Source organism: Eurosta solidaginis, chromosome 4 (assembly GCF_040869045.1).
Source record: "Eurosta solidaginis isolate ZX-2024a chromosome 4, ASM4086904v1, whole genome shotgun sequence".
In the NCBI taxonomy this organism is placed as follows: Eukaryota; Metazoa; Arthropoda; class Insecta; order Diptera; family Tephritidae; genus Eurosta; species Eurosta solidaginis.
The window spans coordinates 175,497,671-175,505,576 of NC_090322.1; the positions used below are offsets into that span (position 1 = coordinate 175,497,671).

Below are 7,906 nucleotides of genomic sequence, written 5' to 3' on the forward strand. Positions count from 1 at the left end.
TCTGGTGAGCACACTCCATGTCGATATGCATATCTCTTTAATGAATGGGCCGTTTGTTTTGGTTGATCGTCTCAGCGTTTTAGTATGACGCGGATTTTCAACAACTTTTGACGTTTCATTTTCTTCGGTGAGTAGAGAGCGGTAGTGCAGTCTTGGGAGCGTAAATTCGATATGTGATCATGTGTATTGGCATTTGTCTACACGGGCTATTTCGAATTGGTTATGTGATCGACACACGCAAAAACGCTAGCACGCTCTCCAAACGAACGAGTTTGCTGTGAAATCTCACATCTGTCTGCTTTAATTAATGAACTTTAGTGCCTCATAAGGTCGTTTGTTAAGAAATAAACGAAAATTAAATATTTTTGCATTTGCATTTGAGTAGTCAAGCAAGTTTCCTTCATAGCATCTAAATATCTGTGAATATATCTGATATCTACCTAATTCGTAAACGTTGTTGCTTCAAAACAATGTACCTAATCTTTAAAATAAGATTATGAGCATAATATTCTCTTTTACGAATTCACCACTAGTGATTGTGACAAAAAATTTTATTAAACAAAAAAGTGCCATGGTACCAGGAAAGCAAATAAAAGCAGAAGCAAATATAAATTAAACCCAAATAAAAAGACTATTCGCGATTTTTTAGTGAATTAGCTCAAACCGACATGTGTATATGTATATTATGTACATTAGACTACTTCAGGAAAAATCATATTTTTCCCCAAACAGGCTGAAAGTTTAATGAGGTGTGTGGTGACCATGCTCAAGACATTAACCCTGGACGGCCATCCTTATTTTTTGTACATTAACGTCATCCTTCGTCATTATGACGACGACTTATTTTAAATCCATTTTCAGAAGGGTATGAGTAGAAATAATGAACGCGTTTAATTTTTTTTTTTAATTTATTTCATTATTTGCTAATACAATTCAAAAATAAAACGGAAAACTTATATTCTTTTAACTTAAATATAATAATTCACAGTCTTCTATTAATTGGCTTCAGCTTTAAGGCATTGTCTTTTAAAAAATAAAAAATCACAATTCGTGGTAGGTATTGTCATACAAATCTTTAAGTTTCTTAAACTAAATAATTAAACTTAATTAGGAAGAGCAACTTTTAAAGTTCTAACCTCAGATAAGACAGGAGGCACAAACATCAACTTTATACTCTCCACATAGGTGTTTATGGCACTTTGCGCATATTACCTTCGTCATTCTTCGTTTGGAAGGACACATGGCACAAATCTTCCGTTTTTTAGTTTCTGTTGCCGGTATCATATTTTCAGATCCATTTGTAGCATGATGAGGACGTAAATTTATTATGTCATAGTTGGCATATTAAGTCTGTCATCTAAATGACTATTTATAAGGCTAGTAAAAAGCTTTTTCATAAAATCTACCCGTTTTAAAGGCTTTTGTCTGACTTTAAATATATTGTGTGTGTAAATAACTAACATACGAATTTATAAAAGAAACGTTCAAGATACCGAAAAATTGGCACAATGGCCACCTGTTCGTATTACTTTAGAGCATGATATAATATAAGAATTTGATTTTAAAATATCAAGGGGAACTTCGTCTTCATCCACTTCAGTTTCTTCACCTGATGAATTCGTCTTTATCTACTTCTGTGTCAAGACTTAATTCACTAGTTTCGCTTTCCAACTCATCATCATCGGTCGAGTAGAGAAACTTCTCGATTTCCGCATCATTTAAATCACTAGTCGGTTATGAAAAATATACCACAAAACCCTGAAAGTTACATAAACGTCATCCTTCGTCAATTTGCCTATGCCATAAAACAAACCCGAAAAAAAATTTATTTACGATTTGCGTTCTCCTCTGTATGCATGCATTCAAAGAGAGTAAACAACCGACTATCGCTGTACGAAAGCGGAGATCAACACGAACAATAACAAGTAAAGGTGCCTAAGTTCGGGTGTAACCGAACATTATATACTCAGCGTGGACTTTAATTGCACATTTCATTTCAGATAAATTACTTTTCTACATAACACGTGGCACCGCCCATTAAAAAAAAATGTTTCCCCATTTCCTCTTACAATAAAACTTGATAAGTGAAATATCATTGATTCAAAACTATTTTTTGCTAAGTTATACCTTATTATTCTAGTCTACGACCCTTTTAATCACCATTTATATAAAAGTGGGCGTGTTTTTTAACCGACTCCGCCCATTTTTTCTAGAAATATTTTCTGCTATAATATGTGTACACAATTTCATTACGATACGTTAATTTTTCTTCGAGTTATGGCTCCCGAAACAGAAAATTGTTTAGTCATAAAAGGGGCGGTGCCACACCCATTTTCAAAAGTGTTAGTGTTTTCCAATTGAATGTTATAATTCAATTTAGAAAGTAAAATTCTATTGATACAACGCTCTTTTTCGCTAAGATATAGCTTATTATCTTCGTCTACGACCCTTTTAAAAATCTTTTATATAAAAGTGGGCGTGGTTCTTAACCGATTTCGTTAATTTTTCTTCAAAGCATTCCTTATAGTAAAGGAAACCTCTCTGCCAAAGTTTGTTACGATAGGTTTAACGATTTTTGATTTATGATTAGTAATATTTGTAAAATTGATTTTGTCATAAGTGGGCCCATTTTAAAAAATTTTTCCAAATTTTTATCAAGAGTCTCAATATCAGTCCACATGTCAAATTTCAACATTCTAGGTGTATTATTTACTAAATTATCAGGTTTTTGTGTTTTCCAAAAGTTTATATATATTGTAACGAATTTTCTTCCAAATCCTCTTATTTGCCCTTTTGCTAAGTTCGAATCACTAAACTGTTGAATAAATAACTCCAATATGTAATAATGCAAAATGGCCTTTATTAAAGTACTTCACAATAACGCTCAAACTGTGCAACGAATAGCTTGCTTAATAACCAAACTGATTGATAGCTCAAATGAAACTCTACTATTCAAAATAATACTGCTCTTGCTCGCTAGATAGCGTCTTAATCGAAACCTCAAATTAAACTGAATTCGAGCGCCTCTACACTTGTTGCCTTATATACTGTCTGATTTCAACGTTGCATCTTCTAGGCGCTTCCAGAATCTACTAGTTGCCATTAGCTCTCAAACTTCTCAGCTGTAACTACAATTGCACAATTTTATAGCTTTTCTCATTGCATACTTTCAGGAGTATCTCAGATATATGCATGTGTTTGTGCATTGATTCTCCGCTGCTCGTATACGTACATGGTACATATGTGTAGACGCAATTATTGTTTCGTTTATGTAGATACATAATGATTGAATTATTGATGTGAATTCGCGTCACTGCTTAGGATCGGCTTAGAGATAGCAGCACCCCTTAGTTTTGCTAATATTCGTAACAATATAAAAAGTGGGCGAGGTTATAATCCGATTTCTCTCATTTTCAATACCAATCTATTCTTGGTCCAGATAAGCTAGTGTACCAAATTTGGTGAAAATATCTCAATATTTACTCAAGTTATCGTCTTAGCGGACAGACGGACGGACCGACAGACGGACGGACGGACGGACATGGCTCAATCAAATTTTTTTTCGATACTGATGATTTAGATATATGGAAGTTTATATCTATCTCGATTCCTTTATATCTGTAGAACCAACCGTTATCCAATCAAAATTAATATACTCTGTGTGCAAAGCACGCTGAGTATAAAAACATATTTACAGTGAAAATAAGATCGTGCGTAGTCGCTTTGACGAAGGATGACCGTCTAGGGTTAAATGGGGTTGCACTGAAGGTCCCTCAGACACATCCACAAAAAGTAGTAAAATTTCTATGCCAGAAAATGCCCAGTGAACCCCGTTCCCAAAGACAAATACCCCAAACTCGCAGTTGAGGACAGCAACCTCCCAGAAGGATGCACGTCACTCTAGCTCAACATCGATCTGGATACAGTAATAGGTTGAACTCTTACTTATCCAGGATCAACCCCGACGTACCCAATGTAGGTCCCACATGTAACGAGTCCCCACATTAGGTTAGGTTAGGTTGAGGTGGCTGCCCGAGGAAACACTTAGGCCAGTAGTATTAGGCCCGTTGTGATACCATGAAAATACACCGTTACCTTTCCTCTTCGAACCATTTTGAGGACCTGATGAAAGCTACCAGGTCCTTGACGTCATGCTCTACAACCTGGCTCAGATTATCAAGAAATGGAGCACCCAGAAAGCGCTTCCGTGCTCCGCTTAGTGCTGGGCAGTTGCAAATGAGGTGAACCACCGTCTCCTCCTCCTCATCCTCTTTACAACTCCTACAGCATCGACGATAAGGCGCTCCTAACCTTTCTGCATGCCTACCTATGAGGCAATGACCAGTTAGTGCCCCCATAAGTGTGGAAATTGAATCCCTTCTTAGGTTGTACACGTGACGGGATCTTTTAGGATCCCATTTAGGCCAGGTTTCTTTCGATGTTCTACACCCCGGTGTTTGTAGCCATCTTTCGTCGGCTTGACGGTGGATGTGGTGTTTTAGCATTAGCTTACATGTGGACAGGGGCATACCTAAGCGTTCTTGGCCAGGAAGAATCTGCCTGGTTGTACCCTGCCTAGGAAGTTCATATGCAATGCAGTTTCCCTCTATGTCCCTATGTCCAGGGACCCATGTTAGGTATACAAGGTTCTGTTGAGCAATCTCTTGAAGAGATCGGCGACAGTTTAGTGCTAGTTCAGAATTGAACGAGTAAAAGTCAAACGATTTTACGGCAGCTTAGCTGTCGCTGAAAATAAAAATATCCTTGTCGACGGTGTGTGTCTCTATCCTAGCTGTGGCTTCCATTATGGCTCCAACTTCTGCCTGGAATACACGGGTAGTCTAAAGGATAGCTGGGGGTCAAGGTCCCTTGAGTATACTCCACCTCCAACTCTACCGTTTAGCTTGGAGCCGTCCGTGTATATGGAAATGCTGCTGTCAATAGCAAGGCACCTATCCGACTCCGTCCAGTCATCCCTTCTGGGGATGTTTATCTTAAAGTTGGTTTCCGCAACTGCTGTGGTCGCACAGAGATCCGTGCTAAGAGGAAGAAAACTGTATTTGTTTAGTATCACACAAGTTATTCCAACACGACAACTCCCTTAGACGCAGGGCTGACGTTGCCGCCGCTCGATAACCAGCTAGATCCAATGGAAGGATGTCAAGAATGAAGAGTCCCCACATTACACCAATTATCTTTTCAATTGCAATGTGACACCAACGCCTCTAACACCCATATCTCTATGGTTTAACCCTGTTGAAACTGCTCTAACTCCCGTAAGAGTATATTGATGAAAATTTTTGAGTGAATGGGGTGAAGCACTTCTACAACAACAACATAGCCATGCTGAATCCCGAACTTTGGGCAACATGATTATACATTTTAAATCTTTCATAGGTTTACCCAAATATTAAATTATGTTTGGACTAAACTTGAAACCTCCCAGTTTACCACAACTTTTTTTATACTCAGCTGAGCAGAGCTCACAGAGTATATTTATTTTGTTCGCATAACGGTAATCCGTAACGGCATAAACTAATCGAGATAGATATAGACTTCTATATATCAAAATGATCTAGGCGAAAAAAGAAATTCATTTAGCCATGTCCGTCCGTCCGTCCGTAAACATGATAACTTGAGTAAATTTTGAGGTATGAGGTATGAAATTTGGTATGTAAGTTCCTGGGCACTCATCTCAGATCGCTATTTAAAATGAACGAAATCGGACTATAACCACGCCCACTTTTTCGTTATCGAAAATTTCGAAAAACCGAAAAAGTGCGATAATTCATTACCAAAGACAAATAAAGCGATGAAACTTGGTAGGTGAGTTGAACTTATGACGCAGAATAGAAAATTTTTAAAATTTTGGACAATGGGCGTGGTACCGCCCACTTTTAAAAGAAGGTAATTTAAAAGTTTTGCAAGCTGTAATTTGGCAGTCGTTGAAGATATCATGATGACACTTGGCAGGAACGGTACTCCTATTCCTATATGTGTGCTAAATAAAAATTAGCAAAATCGGATGACGAAGACGCCCACTTAAAAAAAATTTTTTAAGTCACATTTTAACAAAAAATTTAATATCTTCACACTATATAAGTTAATTATGCCAACATTCAACTCCAGTAATGATGTGGTGCAACAAAATGCAAAAATAAAAGAAAATTTCAAAATGGGCGTGGCTCCGCCCTTTTTCATTTAATTTATCTAGAATACTTTTAATGCCATGAGTCGAACAAAAATTTACCAATCCTTGTGAAATTTGGTAAGGGCATAGCTTCTATGCCGGTAACTGTTTTCTGTGAAAATGGGCAAAATCGGTTGAAGCCACGCCCAGTTTTTATACACAGTCGACCGTATGTCCTTCCGCTCGGCCCTTAACACGATAACTTGATCAAAAATCGATATATCTTTACAAAACTTAGTTCACGTACTTACCTGAACTCACTTTATCTTGGTATTTAAAATGGGCGAAATCAGACTATGACCACGCCCAATTTTTCGATACCGAAAATTTCGAAAAATTAAAATATGCCATAATCCTATACCAAATACGAAAAAAGGGATGAAAAATGGTGATTGGATTGGTTTTTTGACGCAAAATATAACTTTGGAAAAAGCTTTGTAAAATAGGTGTGACACCTACCATATTAAGTAAAAGAAAATAAAAAAGTTCTGCAGGGCGAAATCAAAAGCTCTTGGAATCATGGCAGGAATACTGTTCGTGGTATTACATATATAAATAAATTAGCGGTATCCGACAAATGACGTTGTGGGTCACCCTGGTCCACATTTTGGTCGATATCTCGAAAACGCCTTCAAATATACAACTAAGGTCCACTCCCTTTTAAAACCCTCATTAATACTTTTAATTTGATACCCATTATAGAGTCACCCCTGGTCCACCTTTATGGCGATATCTCGAAAAGGCGTCCACCTATAGAACTATGGCCCACTCCCTTCTAAAATGCTCTTTAATACCTTTCATTTGATACCCTCATACAAACACATTCCAAGGTTATCCTAGGTTCATTTCCCTACATGGTGATTTCCCTTATTTTGTCGCCAAAGCTCTAAGCTGAGTATGTAATGTTCGGTTGCACCCGAACTCAGCCTTCCTTACTTGTTAAATCTGACTCTGTTAAAATCCTTAACCTATTAGAAGAGATGATAAAGGGAAGAAATAAAGTTTAAAATCAGATTAAAAGCTAAACTGAAAAGTTTTAATTATGTTTGAAAATATTTTCAAAAACTTTGTAAAAATAAAAAATAAAAAGTATGAAAAGAATGTTCAATAATTTCATTGTATGTATAAAACGCTAAGGCATATGTAGTTTCCAATGTAGAAAATAAGTGTGTTTAAATTTCAAACGACGAGAAGCCGCAAAGTTTTAATTTCATACCAAATTTGGTATGATCATATATTTTGTACAAAAGAGTTTATATTTTACGCAAAATTTTTTAACCGTATATATGTATATAAAGACCATCTCTCCGAAGTGTTGTGGTGTGCAAACAATCATTATAAAGACCCGAAAGTTTGGGCAGTGTTATCGATGTTGATGGTCCTTTGTCGGATATATGTAAATCCGGTAACAAGCACCATTAAGGTGTAAGCCCGACCAACTCGGGAACAATTTAATATGAACACATCGAACCTCATATAACTACGGAGTGGGGGCGCGATGGCCTAGAAGTTTCAATATGGACAAATTCCACCGTCATAACGCGTCATAACGTGATAGCGGACAACAAAGAGGCCGATGAGTTGGCAAAGAAAGTAAAGTAGAGAGAAGACTATATGCTCATGATGTACGTACTAACAGGGTGCTGCCTTCTGGCGTTATTCATGCATTAGTTGGTGCTTAACCGCCTAGGCGACAGATAGGAGCAACAAGGGATA

At 37.1% G+C, this 7,906-nt stretch overlaps 1 protein-coding gene across 1 annotated transcript in view; it reads right to left on the bottom strand.

The window, feature by feature from the left end:
• The window catches only part of LOC137250675 (uncharacterized), a 320,882-nt gene that overhangs the window by 269,594 nt on the left and 43,382 nt on the right, over positions 1-7,906 (bottom strand). The gene's annotated exons all lie outside the window — the stretch shown is intronic.